The sequence below is a fragment of the Ambystoma mexicanum genome, chromosome 5p (assembly GCF_040938575.1).
Source record: "Ambystoma mexicanum isolate Mex_15411 chromosome 5p, UKY_AmexF1_1, whole genome shotgun sequence".
NCBI classification, from domain to species: domain Eukaryota; kingdom Metazoa; phylum Chordata; class Amphibia; order Caudata; family Ambystomatidae; genus Ambystoma; species Ambystoma mexicanum.
In genome coordinates this window covers 537,829,855-537,843,792 of record NC_090930.1, presented here as the reverse complement: position 1 = coordinate 537,843,792, position 13,938 = coordinate 537,829,855, and positions in this window count along the sequence as shown.

The following is a 13,938-nucleotide window of genomic DNA, read 5'->3' as shown; positions in this document are numbered from 1 at the left end:
TGATTGCGGCAGATCCTTTTATGAGATAACCTATCATGATTTGGTGAAGCAGTTGCTAGATTGCCTAGCATGATTTGTAAGGTCGCTTATCGTGACCCAGTGAGGCAGGTAGTTGGTTCTTAAGGTGACCATGATTTCTTGGAGAAGGTTCATTAGTCTAACGCCTTGATATGAGATAAAGGCAATGATAATGATTTCAGCTTTTTCATTAATAACTTTTTGCATTTTAAGTGTGTTGTGTATAGTGATGATAATAATGGCCATGCTTCTTCATTACAAATGTATCATAATTAAAGTTTATTTTAGATGAGCGTGTACGAAGCATTCATTGAGTGTTCATTATTGACTGAGAGCTACTTGAGCATGAACTGAAAGAATGGGGCATCCATCTAAATGCATTGTGTATTGATATGTTATATATGTACATGTCTTTGTATACACATCTGAAGAGTTACTGGATGATGTGAACAGTGGAATACAAATAAAAATATATGTGACATTGGTAAACCCCTCCTGTGCTGCTGAATGTGTATCAGCCACCTATTGTAGGTGGTTGATCGCCTGCTCTCATTACTGATGCACAGTGACAGGTATATGCTTTCCCCTACCCCTACTCCTACTACAGCCCCCACTGGGGGATCTTGGACACTCTCACTGGGGTGGAGGGAAGTCACTGGAGGTAGGAGTGATATGCATCAATTCCCCCCTTGGTAATGCAAGTAAAAAGTGCAAATAAGATATATAACAAAATGCAACCACGTACACTCTACAAGTGATCTCCATCTCCTTATCACCCTAGTGTCAGTGCCCCATGCTAATTCAAAAGCCTCCCCTTTAAGTGTGTCATGTATTCTTCAAGGTCACTGAAAAGGCACAGAATAACCATGCTTCATATTCAGCAATGAAGTTGGCCAACTTCCACAAAGAAAAGGAAGTTGTAAAAGAATGTTCCAATAGTTAATCATTTCAATTTCATTTTTGTTATTGTATTAATGATCAACATGATCTTATCGAAGTTACAAAAACAATTACATTGAATGCAAGTCCAATGATAAATAGAAAATGACATTACAATTAAACACTCACTTTCAGTCTTAATGAGGAAATCATACCTCGACTACCAAATCAGTCCACCAATCAGATAAGCAATCATTTGATTTGGCAGAGTTTTGCCAATGACAGTGGTTCCTTGCAGCAGATTTATTTTTATTGTTGAAGAAAAGACTGCTTTCCATTTGAAATCCAACTCTAAGTGGGACTGGTTCTAACAGATTACTCTCCTCTGACATAATAGTGCACTACCAACAATAGGCTTCCAATATCACCAGTAGATATTCTGCTGAACCCAACTCCCCTCCAAATCGGGTCCCATACAAAATTACGGCACTTTTATTTTAAATAAGCCACCTAGATAGGCATAGGAGTTGACTTGCTCCAATATGCAACTTCAATGCACCACTTTGCTTTTGACCTTCTTCTTCCAAAAACCAGTTTAGATTTAGATGTGTTGATTTGAACACCGGTGCTATGGCAGTATTCTTCCATACAGAAGATCTGATGTTGAAGCACAATCCAAATAGTCAAACATTAGCATGTCATTGGCATACAGCTTTGCCTGATTCACAAGGCATTTTGGAATGAAGGGCCCCAAAACACCTTAAGGTTTTGTTACCCATCTTGAAGGCAACTCTGAATAGGCTCCGGGAAGAATCTCCCTGTGCCAAAATGACTACTACTCTGCAGGATTACAGGGATAAGTACAACTGCTACTAAGCCCCACACTACTTCTAACCATCCTATGATCCCAGTCATAAAGGTGAAACAGGCACCTCCCCACATGTATAACTCCTCTGCCTCTTCTGGCAATGTGGACTGAGGGCAGGGTATACTTTTTATACTTTTCTAGCACAGAAGAAGACCAAACATCAATAGTAATGCAGTACCAAATAAAATAATTTTGCAACAAGGGTCTATAAAAAGTGAATACTTGAATTAAACCAAGAATACAAACACACTAATCAAAAACACTTTACCATTGTAAGGGAAGACACAGAACATGCCGACTTTATATTGGAGGAGGTGCTCTGGGTCTGAAGACTGGGTGCACAGGTAATGATTTCAGCAGCAATGTCCAGTTCACTGAAGATGTCTTTGAAGAGTGGGGTTTTAGTAGTCACTAGGGCCCTTTAAGACAGGCCGGTCAGACAGGGCCACTGCAAATACCTTTAATGTGTATTCATGAGTTGAGTTGACATTCCAAATGGCTTGAGTCAGCTTGAAGGGGCCCAAAAATGTGATGTGGATCTTCATTGTCAATCGGCTCGCAAACAGCTGGAACCCCGGCAGGAAATGGGTCAAATCAGCGGCTTGATGAGGGATTCAAAAACTGCACGTGTCAAAGGTAGCTGTGAATACAAGCAGCAGCTCAAAAACTTCCTCAAGATGGCTGAGCCGTCTCCAAACAGATTAAAGCTAAAAACCCGGGTTCAGAGGTTTTTCCTGATTTCCGGTTTCTGGTGGACCCTTTTGGTGATCTCCCAGGGCAAAGTAAGTGATTTGTTCTACATTTACCAGCCGGGAAGTTTTCTAGAGAGCAATTGCAGGGTTCTGTCACCTCCAGCAAGCAGGTTCCTGGGTACAAGTGGCCCCAGCTTGCAGCAGGCCTTGACCAGCCAGCGGGCCACCCCAAATAATCCTCTGGGATGGTTGGGGGAAAAGGTTTGCTTTTTCCTGGATGCTTGTCAACACAGGTATTCGTCTTTACCTCTATGGGAGAGGATGTTGGAACAAACTGTACACCTAACAAAGTTCTGGTTGTAATCTGTTTCTTCAGTAGTCCAAAGATGGTGTGTGGTCTCTTACCCCTTTAAATCTTCAACAGTGGATTGGTTACTTTCTAGCCTTCTGTAAAGGGTCCAATCATAGATTATTATTATTATTATTATTATTATTATTATTATTATTATTATTATTATTATTATTATTATTGTATTTATTGAGCACTGGCCTGGCTTTGAGAAGCAACAGAGTGCTTTACAGAGGTATACAACAATACAGATAAATAACAGAGTGCTTTGGTGACAACAGAACAGATATACAGTGGGGGGTAGGATACAGAGGGCACAGAGGAGGGGTACAGCTGTACCGGGTGGCAGAGAAGAAGAGGCGGGCAGCGTCTAATGAGTCAGGTGGCACGAGGGGCGACATGATGGCCTAGGTGTTGTGGAGGAGAGAATCCTTGAAGAGGAAGATCTTGAGTTCTTTTCTGAATCGTACGGGTGTGGGGGTGAGTCCGATGCTAACGGGGAGGAGGTTCAATAGCCTTGGGGCACAGGCAGAGAAGGCTTCTTTTCTGGTCCTTTCTTTTTTGCAGCAGTGGATTTTAAGTCTGCAAGTGGCCTGGCTTCTGGTGGTGTGCTGCTCACTTGAGATGCTGAGTTTCTCTGCGAGGTAGCTGTGTGACTTGAGGGCGACTGCCTTATAGATGATGCAGCAAGACTTGAAGGTGATTTGTAAGAGTAGTGGGAGCCAATGAGGGTCAATGAGGGCTGCCTTGATGTGGTTGTTTCTGCTTAGACCCTTGGTGAGGCTGCAGCAGCATGTAGGATACTTCTCAGGGGCACATGAGTGGATAAAAGGAGGCCTTCGAAGAGTACATTGCCCCATGTTGGTGGGCTAGGACCAGTGCTTGAAGGGTGGATCCAAAGCTGTCCGGAGGGAGGAAGGGCTTGACTTTCCACACGAAAGAGAGCTGATACCAAGCAGTCTGGAGTCTTGAAGGAGAGGTGCTGTTTCAGAGTCTTCTGCTTGGTGATGACATACCCAGAGTGCTCTGTCTGCAGGAAGTGGGAAATTGGTACAGGAAGTTTGGGATCTCTAGGAATTATCAAGGTGGTGGTACCCTTCCCTTGCATGAAAGTCCATTTGTGTGCTGCTTTGCCACCTTCTCCTGTCTGCCTACATCAAAATGTCTCTATTAACTACCCACATGATTTAATTTGGTCCACCAGAGATAGTCCTTTGAAGTACTGTATCTCTCCCTGTCCCCTTGGGGGCAGGCCCTGTCTTCCTGGAAGGTGTCACACCTTTCCGAGGAAAGACAAAAACTTTTGCTGGAGCTGTGACCACATGGCCTGTTTTTGGATGAAACTCGACAGTGAATACGCAGGAGGACATGACTGACAAGAAGGTCACTAGAAACCAGGAAGACTATAAAAAAATAGGATTTAGCCAACATGTTTGTTGATTCCCAGAGACCACCATGCTAAAGCCTGACATAACCCATATTTAGATGTTAATCTGCCACCGATTTCTGGAAGAGCACAATTATAAAAATGTATTTAGGCCCAGGAGTGGCCACAGTTGAAGGCAGACCCTGACTGCTAGACATTTCTTTCCAACAGACATTAGCAGGAATGCCCATGCCACTTTGTGACTGCCATGTGGCCATACTACAAGGCAGCTGCTGAGGGGTGTCAGTAGACAGGGCGAGCAGAGTTACATGTGTGCACTATGCTTTTTAGCATGGAGAGTTATGAAAGAGGGTCTGGTTAGCAGACTCCACTTTCATTTATTTATTTTTAACATATCTATATTGACATTTGTAAGAGATGCATTTCAGAATGTTCAACAGCATTAGCACTGCAATGTCATTACTTACTTTTACATTAACCTAACAACAAGTAAACAACAACCAACTTTAACTGTCTTCGTTCATCCTAGCAGGCTTTCAGTCTGTCTTATTGGTATGGGGGTGTGGTTCCGGACCTGCATTATCCAACTCATGGGTGGTAATCTAAGAAGATTTCTACTCTATTCGCTCATCTGATATGCTAAACATGTTGCACATTGCTCTTACATTTTCAGGGGGGTATATCATCAGCAGACTCCACTTTCATAAGGTGATTTACCGACATAATTTAATTGGTACAAATCTAAAAGGTTCAGGCTATTCCACCTACACAGATGGCAGTCTGTCACACTGCCATAAAACATTTCAAAATAAACACCAATTGGAGTTAGACGCTTGTCAACGCAAGGTAAACAAAACCTTGACAAATGACCTAAAGAAACTTGAAGACTGAGCAAAATAAAAGACACACCCAAAAGAAAGGTTCTGCATTACATCTTCTCTATTTTGTTTTACATTTTATTTATAATTTTCATTTAAACACAGTCATAGCCACAAGAAAGCATTTGAACCATGGATGTAGATCAAACATCATCTGTGCGATATGCCAAACACTGAGATATTTGAGACTTCAATTCACCATAACATCCACAGACATCCTCAACAGAAAGACTTTCCATTGTATCCCTCAAATTGTCATTGAGTGTGTTATACAATCTGCTTATTTGTTCCTAGGTCATAATTTGGGGTGCAATATTTGCCTGTATGTTTCCTCCATATTGTTACAATGTACCATACTGTTAACCCATTTAGCATGATCCAGAAGGGCGGATCACACCCAGACATCACAATGCGCCTTTTAGCTGAGAGGAGCGCTAGATTAACAAATATTGCCTGATCTGGTAAGAGGCTCATATCCAGAGTAAGCAAAATTATGAGTGGATCGCTAGGGATGGTCAGCCACGATAAAGTTTCCATCTCTCATAATACTTTGTTCAAATAACTTTGGACCAACTGACATTGCGACAGTAGTCCCTGCTGTTTCATGACCACAATAGGCATGCGTTGCTCTGTCGTTGGATACAAGGAATGCAGAGTAGTTTGATTTCTGTAAAACATAGAGTTTTATAATGAATAAATCTGTATCTGTCATTCAGCAATACCATTTGTGTCTGCGTGCATGCATTCTCCCACTAGTGTCATTAATGACTGTCTCAGCCCCACCTTCCATTTGTCAGGTGCACCAATGCATGTGACTTTTGTAATCTCCCTTATGTTAGTGTTATAAAGTGTCTGCACCATCCTGCGATCAAGAAAGACCCAAGGATACCAGTTTTTTGGAGCAGCCCCTTGTGTCAGGCCATCACTGTTGGATTACTGTTCTCAATTGAGTTTATTTCAGCATAGCCAACCTGGGTTTTCCACATCTCATCTTAAACTGAGCTAAGCAGAAGAATTCCTTGTCTCCTAATAAATCACCCAAATTACTGATGCTTACTGGTCTTTCATCTGGCATCTGGTAGGTTAATAATGTGAAGAATGGTGTGTGCAAGGCCTCTAATTTACTGGAGAACCCTTTCTCGAGTCATCTAGCAGAGAATATACTCAGCTAGCACTGTAATCCACTGTAATCCACTGGTTGTGTTAGAAATAAGTACAGTGTCATTGTCAAAAAGAGAAAACAGACAGACCACATTCAATACACAATATGTGGCGCATAAGTGCTAAAAAATGGCTATCAGGGTCCAACAGATTTTGAATCTTAGCATACCTCTTCCGAGGGATGGTTATTTGTATTCAACAAACATGCAGACTTAGTGTGCCTATACAATACACTTTATTCCAAAGGTCATGTACATCATCAAAGATAGACGACAAATGTTCTATGTCACAAATATGGTGCTTTCTCACAGCAAAAATAATTTTATTGCCTCTCAAATTAGAATAGAATAGGCTAAAATCTATGAGAAATGAAATCATATTTTCATACATTCTGTGTAGAAAGAATTGCATATATTCTCCATTCAAAGAATTGAACATATATTGGTTGAACCTGAAATGTTTTCACAAATGATCGACACCACAATTCAATCTTTCGCTCTAAGATTCACATTTTTCTTAGCGGTAAAAGGTGCTGAAATGCCAAAAGTAGTAAAGACATGAAATCAGTTACTTGAAACATATTTGTCAGAAAAGACTACATTATAAACTAACCAGTTAGGCTTTGTCATGTAACATTATTCACTAAAGTCTTACTTTGCCATGAAACAAAGTATATATATATATATATATATATATATATATATATATATATATATATATATATATAAAAACAATCTATAAGAGCAGCCCTGAATATTCCCAAAAAAGAGCACATCTCTTCGGCCAGACGAGATGCCCACTGGCTCCCGTTATGCAATCGTATCACATTCAAAACTCTTTCACTGACACACAAATGTCTTTCTATCAAGGCACCTTCTTACCGCTCTAGCAAATTTACCAAACATCAAGGGGGTGTGGCTAGCAGCGCAATGGTGCAGACGTGAGCTCGATCTGCTCCTGTGGCCGCAGCAAATGTCCTGCTTTTACAGCCTGATTCCTGATTGTTTTACACATTCCTGACACCTGCATCGATAGCCGACATACTGGGACATCATAGGATGGAAAAAACAAAAAATCCCACAGCCCCAAGTGCGAACCCGAGGCGTGTGGAGAATGGCGCAGAGGAGGCGCCTGTGCACCCAAGATGGACACGGCCGGCGTGTAGTGCAGTTCGGGGCCCGTCGGATTACGATAACTGACTGCATTAACAGCGGACCTAGTAAGACACGACAAGCGGGGTGAAGTCGGCCCGTGGTCCCACTAGAACGCGCCCTCCTGCCAACCATCCGCGTCTCCGAAGCAGTAGCGGAGACGAGGAAGAGGGCTGGGTGCGAAGTGAAGAACATGAGGAACCGGCACCTGAAGGCAGTGGCCCGCGAAGACAACACGGAAAGCCCACAAGGAAGACCCTGTACAGGACTGAAACCCCACCACTCAGAGGCCCCACAATCCGACTGCCTGTGAACGAAACTCCGTATCGCAACATCCGGAGGCAATGAGGGTTTCTGGAGGACTGCGTGGCAGCTACCAGCATGGCCAATGGGCCCGGTGAGTGCCCCCAAACATCAGCCTGAGCCCGCATATCCGTGGACCTGAGGGGGACGTCCCCCTCTGAGTCGCTTCAGCGGGAACACCTTGCCTGAATGTAGGCGACGAGATGTAGCTGTACAGTCCCCCCACAACCATACTACGCCAGGAGTGAGAGGTGTCATTAAACAGAGGCCCAACAGACCTTGAACAGCCCGTGAAATCAACAGCCTTTAGCCTACACCTGAAGCAGTACTCCGGTGCCGGGTGGACCCCAACTGATAGCGGTAGGTGCCGCGAGGAAGGGAGGATCTGGGCTAAGGCGGCCACAACGCATCTGCTTTGGAACTGAAACCGTGAAACCCGCTCTATGCCCCGTATTAATACGGAATCTGTAGAATCTGGCTGGTGTGATTTGGGGAACCTGGAATGGAGCGCTATGATTAATACATGCCCTGTGTGTGGACGCTGGCACTGCTGATAGGATCCCGCAGTGTCAGGTAGGCCCCTGTGGATGCGACCCCACAATCCTAGGGCTAATTGGAAACGGAATAGAGAACAATCACTAGTAAGCAGTTCCCGCAATCATCACCCACAAAGTGGTCCATAAGCCAAATACTCCATTCCACCTAACTCATGTGTCCACCATCTGCTGGAGTTGAGGATGGACACTGGTGCACGACCGCCTCCATCCCAGCTTGACTCATCCTCAATTTATTACGGCACCTGTAACAATCAAAACGGACCCCGGACCTCTAGCACTTAGCCGATCTGCTACGACACCACACTTGCCTGAAGCAAACAGCGCACGGTAAAGCGACAAACCACTGATCGACCTACAGCAGCACAATACTTACCCGCATCACAGAGTGAGACCGCCATCGACCAACAAACTCCTGAGTCTCTGAAATGCTGGGCTCCAGATAACCCAAACATTACGCACCACACAAATTGTGGCAAGGGAAGCTTGAATCCGAACCACTCACACCAGAGAATAATGCCTACAGCCACATCCAACAAGCCCAGCAAACTGACAGTAATTATGGGAAAGGACAAAACGAGAAAGCAGTCCACGCAAAACAAAATAGATCAGTATACAACACCTGCAACTCTAACCTACGATCATCAAGGCCCGTCTCCTATGGCGATCAAAATGGAATATACACCATCACTGAAAGATGCCATGGCCACAATAGCGGAATCCTGCTCGTCCATGGAACAGAAAATGTATGGGATTAGCACGGACGTCTCCCTCCTGCACCACGAACTGCAGAAGTTGTCAGCACGTACAGGTCAGGCTGAACAACGAATCTCTGATGCTGAGGATGGTATGCTCAATCTAAGGCAACAACTTACCAATGTCTCGACCAAACTGAAAACACTGGAAGAAAGGGTGGAGGAGAGGGAAGGGAGATCGAGACGCAACAATATACGCATGCTCGGCCTACCCAAAAAGACTGAAGGCCCATGCATGGAACTCTTTCTCGAACAATGGCTCACAGACCTGTTCGAACCGGATGCCTTCTCAAAGTTTTTTTCAATTGAAAGAGCACACCGCATACCGACGGGGAGGCCAGTGCCCGGAGCTCCACCACACACCGTTATAGCAAAAATCCTTAACCATAGAGACCGTGATGCACTGCTCCAGCGAGCATGCGCCAAGGGGACAATCCCCTTTAATGGCTCCAACATCGCATTCTTTCCCGACTACACAAAGGAAGTCCAAAAAGCCAGGCAATCATTTGACCCGCTCAAAAGACAACTACAAGCGCAAGGTGTTAAATACGGACTGTTTTTCCCTGCCCAACTGAAGATATATCACAAAGGAACGACAGTCCACTTCACTGACTCCAAAGAAGCGTGGCGATGGGCAGAACAACACATAGACGGAGACTGGTCAACAGCCCGAGGCGGCAGGAACAGGAGCCCCAGTGGAACAGCAGCAACCACCACCAGAAGCATTGATGCAGGACTTACCGAGAGACATTGGAGGCTGACTGCAAATACAAACAAGTCTGCCAGCACATGGCAGCAGGAAACAGGAGATGGAATCTTACATCGTGATTTACTGCCTTCCGACGCACTATGCCCTAAACAGGTAAATACTGTGCGGCCACAAGAGATTAGTTTCCCCTCATCACCCCCTCTTTCTTTTTCTCCCCTCTGAAGGAGAAAGACACTACCCCCAAGAGCATCCAGCTCGGGGGAGTCCCATCACGTTAAGTTCCACTATAGCAGGTGTTAAAACACACCAGCATAAGTTAATGTTGTATTATATGTAAGCCGTCCAGTTAAAGGCTACTATTTGTTGTTCGGGCGACAGATGCTCCGGGTTGGGTGGATTGTAGGGTGGGGGTGCAACAGGGTTTTGTTAGTTTTGTTAATAAGGGGTCAGATAGGCATGGAGTTTCACACGAACTGGGAACAGCACACAGTGATAATACAGAGCAACGTCCCAAATAACCAACTCCCTCGCTTCCTCACGTCCACACACAGAGGTGCGGTAATTGGAAGACATGAATCACTTTACATGATACGCTTGGGAAAGTGACACACCAACTCCAGATCACCATGGCATCACACACTATCACCACTAGGGACTGGGTAGCTGCATCAAAAGACAGCTGGTAATGCAATTTCTAAACAGACACAAACCAGACATAGCATTCTTGACTGAAACGCACCTTTCGGGCACGGTATGTAATCTCTTCAGGCGCACAAACTATCGAACAGCAATACACGCTGGTTTTTCCATGGGATCGCGTGGTGTACTCATACTAATTCATAAGGCACTTCCCCTTCACTTGTCTAACGTCCCCCAAGACACGAATGGTAGATACACATGTATAATGGGGACATTATGGGAACAAACCATCACAATGCTAGCAATCTACGCTCCCCCGGCCTTGTTAGCCCCATTGCTTGCAGATGTCTCACCTCTGATTACCAGTGACACATCAGACATCACTGTCATAGGAGGCGACTTCAACGAAGTCATGAATGTAGAAATGGATCATACACACCTGTGCGGCAGAAACCCCAACCCCTGCACCAAACTGGCCACTTTGGCTGATGCCCTAGGACTGCGGGACGCTTGGCGAGATCTACATCCCAACGGCAGAGAATATTCTTTCAATTCGGGAGCACACACCTCGCTCTCAAGAATAGACTACTTCTTTATTCCACTGGTGGATGTACATAAAGTACACAAGGCATCTCTGCTCCCCAGAGGGGTTTCAGATCACTCCCCTATGGTGTTAGAACTTTGTACTTCCAGGACCACACCCCCTCCCAAATGGCGACTTAACAACTACTATCTAGGCTTCCCAGAACTAGAGGAACGCATCCAGACAGCCACGAAAAAACATATTTTGAAATAAACACGGGAACAGTCGATAACCCGGGGACACTATGGGAAGCATATAAGACAGTGTTAAGGGGCAAGATCATCTCCTGGACCACCGCTCATAAAAAAATAGTACACGTCTCCATGATGCACAAAGCTGAAAGGCAGGTGCGGAGTGCGGAGGAAGCCCATCTGACCCGAAACCAACCAGAAACACAAGCCTTACTGTTCGCACAGAAGTGACTCCAAAACATAACCCTAGACAGCGCTAGACAAGACAGAGTGTATGAAACTCGAGATAAGGACAGGAAAATGCTAGCCTGGCTAGAACAAAGAGACAAGGGGCATAGACAAGTCAGGCAGCTCTGCCTAGGGGACTCGGACCCTCTGGTGACGGATCAGGAAATAGCAGAGGGCTTTGCTGCCTATTATGCCGACCTATACAAGGCACCTGATTCCCCCACTGATAATTCAATCCTAGGGGAAGTTACCCTCCCCACTCTGAATACTGATATTCAAGACCTTCTTGAAAAAGAGATTACTGAAGAAGAGGTGGTGGCAGCCATGTCGGGTCTTCAATCAGGAAAGACACCGGGGCCGAACAGCCTTCCTGTGGAACTGTGGAAGAAGATATGTGCAGGAGAGCTTGCCCCGCATATGCTCTGCATGTTCCAAAGTGCCTGTGACCAAGGCCTCCTATCACCTGATCTAAGGGAAGCTACCATAGTGGAAATACCCAAACCAGGCAAACCCCCTGACGAATGCGCTCCTACAGGCCCACCTCCCTCATAAACAGTGAAACTAAGATTCTGGCAAAAGTATTAGCTGACCAATTACAACAGGTCATTTCGTCCCTCATCCACCCAGATCAGTGCGGCTTTATGCTGCAGAGATCAACCTGCATGAATATATACAGAATGCATTCAGCCCTGGAAAGAGCTGACTACCTCCGAAGCCCTAAGACACTACTGGCCATCGACTTTGAGAAGGCGTTTGACTCAGTGCACTGGGAAACAATCTGGGAGATAATGCATTGCATGGGCTTCGACCCCCAATTTATGAGATGGTTCAGACTCCTCTATAGACTCCCAATGGCAGTGACGAGGGTGAATGGCTGGCACTCAGATTCCTTTGCACTAGGAAAGGGAACAAGGCAGGGCTGCCCCTTATCGGCCATGATCTTTGCCATAGCGATTGAACCCCTTGCGATATTGCTGCAAGACACCGAAGCTTGGAGTGCCTTCCGCTGGGCGGACAATTGGGAGGATAAAGTCTCACTGTATGCAGACGACCTGCTAATACAACTAAAAGACCCGTTCAATTCCTGCCCTGTCGTAACACACCTGTTGGAGAGGTACGGAGCTTTCAGTGGCTTAAGGGTCAATTGGACCAAGTCCATACTGTTTCCAATGGGATAGCCAAGTGAATACCAACAAACGGTCCCTACCACATAGAGCTGAAACAATTCAGGTACCTTGGCATACAAATCACGAAAGATTTAAAAGATTACACATCTATAAACCTGTACCCGATCACGGCACGATTTACAGAGGATGTTCAACACTGGACCTCCCTGCCACTCACTATGCAGGGCAGAGCAGCCCTCTTCAAGAAGATGGCCCTCCCGCGCTTCTTATATATACTGCAGAATGCCCCACTGCACATTCCAGGGTGCAAATTACATAAAATTTCATAAAATTGATCGCATCCTCTGGAAGCTACTGTGGGGCGGGGGCCACCCATAAATAGCGCTCGCAACACTCCAAAGGTCGATTTGGGAAGGAGGCAATGGCCTTCCCAGACTACAAACATACTATTGGGCCAGCCAAATGGCAGTCGTGAATGACTGGTTACATGGAGACATATCACTACCACATATCGGAGCGATGACCAGAGGCGACCCCGCAAAACTCCCCCTAGAACACTTATATGGCAAGTTCAGCCATGCGACCCCCCCCATCCATGATATAGCACATGTCACAAATCTGGGTGGAAACACACAAATACATGGGATGGGAGAACAAACTAACGCCTATACAGCCGTTATGGAACAACAGGAATCTTCCAGAAATAAACAAACTTCCCAGATGGCCCAGCTGAACGATGCAGGGGATAACAAAAATTGGGGATGTTATACAGGAGGGCAATTTGATCCAATTCGAGGAATTGGCATCCCGCTTTACCCTTACACCCACAGAGCGAAACCACTACACCCAACTAAGTCATGCACTGCAAACCCACCTCCCTGCGGTGAGCAATATGCCTGAATACACCCCCCTGGAACGCAACATAGTCCCTGAACAAATCAAACATAAAGTCACCTCAGTGATGTATAGCGCTATCACCTCCTTCGCCACACCCGAACTGGTGAGCCTGAAAGCAAAGTAGGAGCAAGATTTGGGAATGATTCAGGCCGAAGACTGGACAGCTGCTCTGATGTACCCGCGTGAGATAGCCATTTCATCCAGACTTAGACTCATCCCACTCAAAGTCCATCATAGGATATATTATCCGATGGTGGCTCTCTTCCACTGGGTCAGGACATCGAACCCACACTGCCTGCTCTGCAAACGCAGAGAAGGAACCTGGGGAACCAAAGTTATTGTTGCTGGGGGTGGAGGATGAGATCAGATTGTTACGGTATGAAAAACTATTTCTGTCAACCGCCACAGCGATAATTAAGCAGAAAATAGTGCAATTATGGGGATCAGAAACGACACCCTGTCTCGAACAATGGGCCACTGATATTGACATAATCGCAGCAATGGAACACAAAGTATACACAGCAAGAGGCTGCCTAGACAAGGCAAACAAAATCTGGCAGAAATAGGAA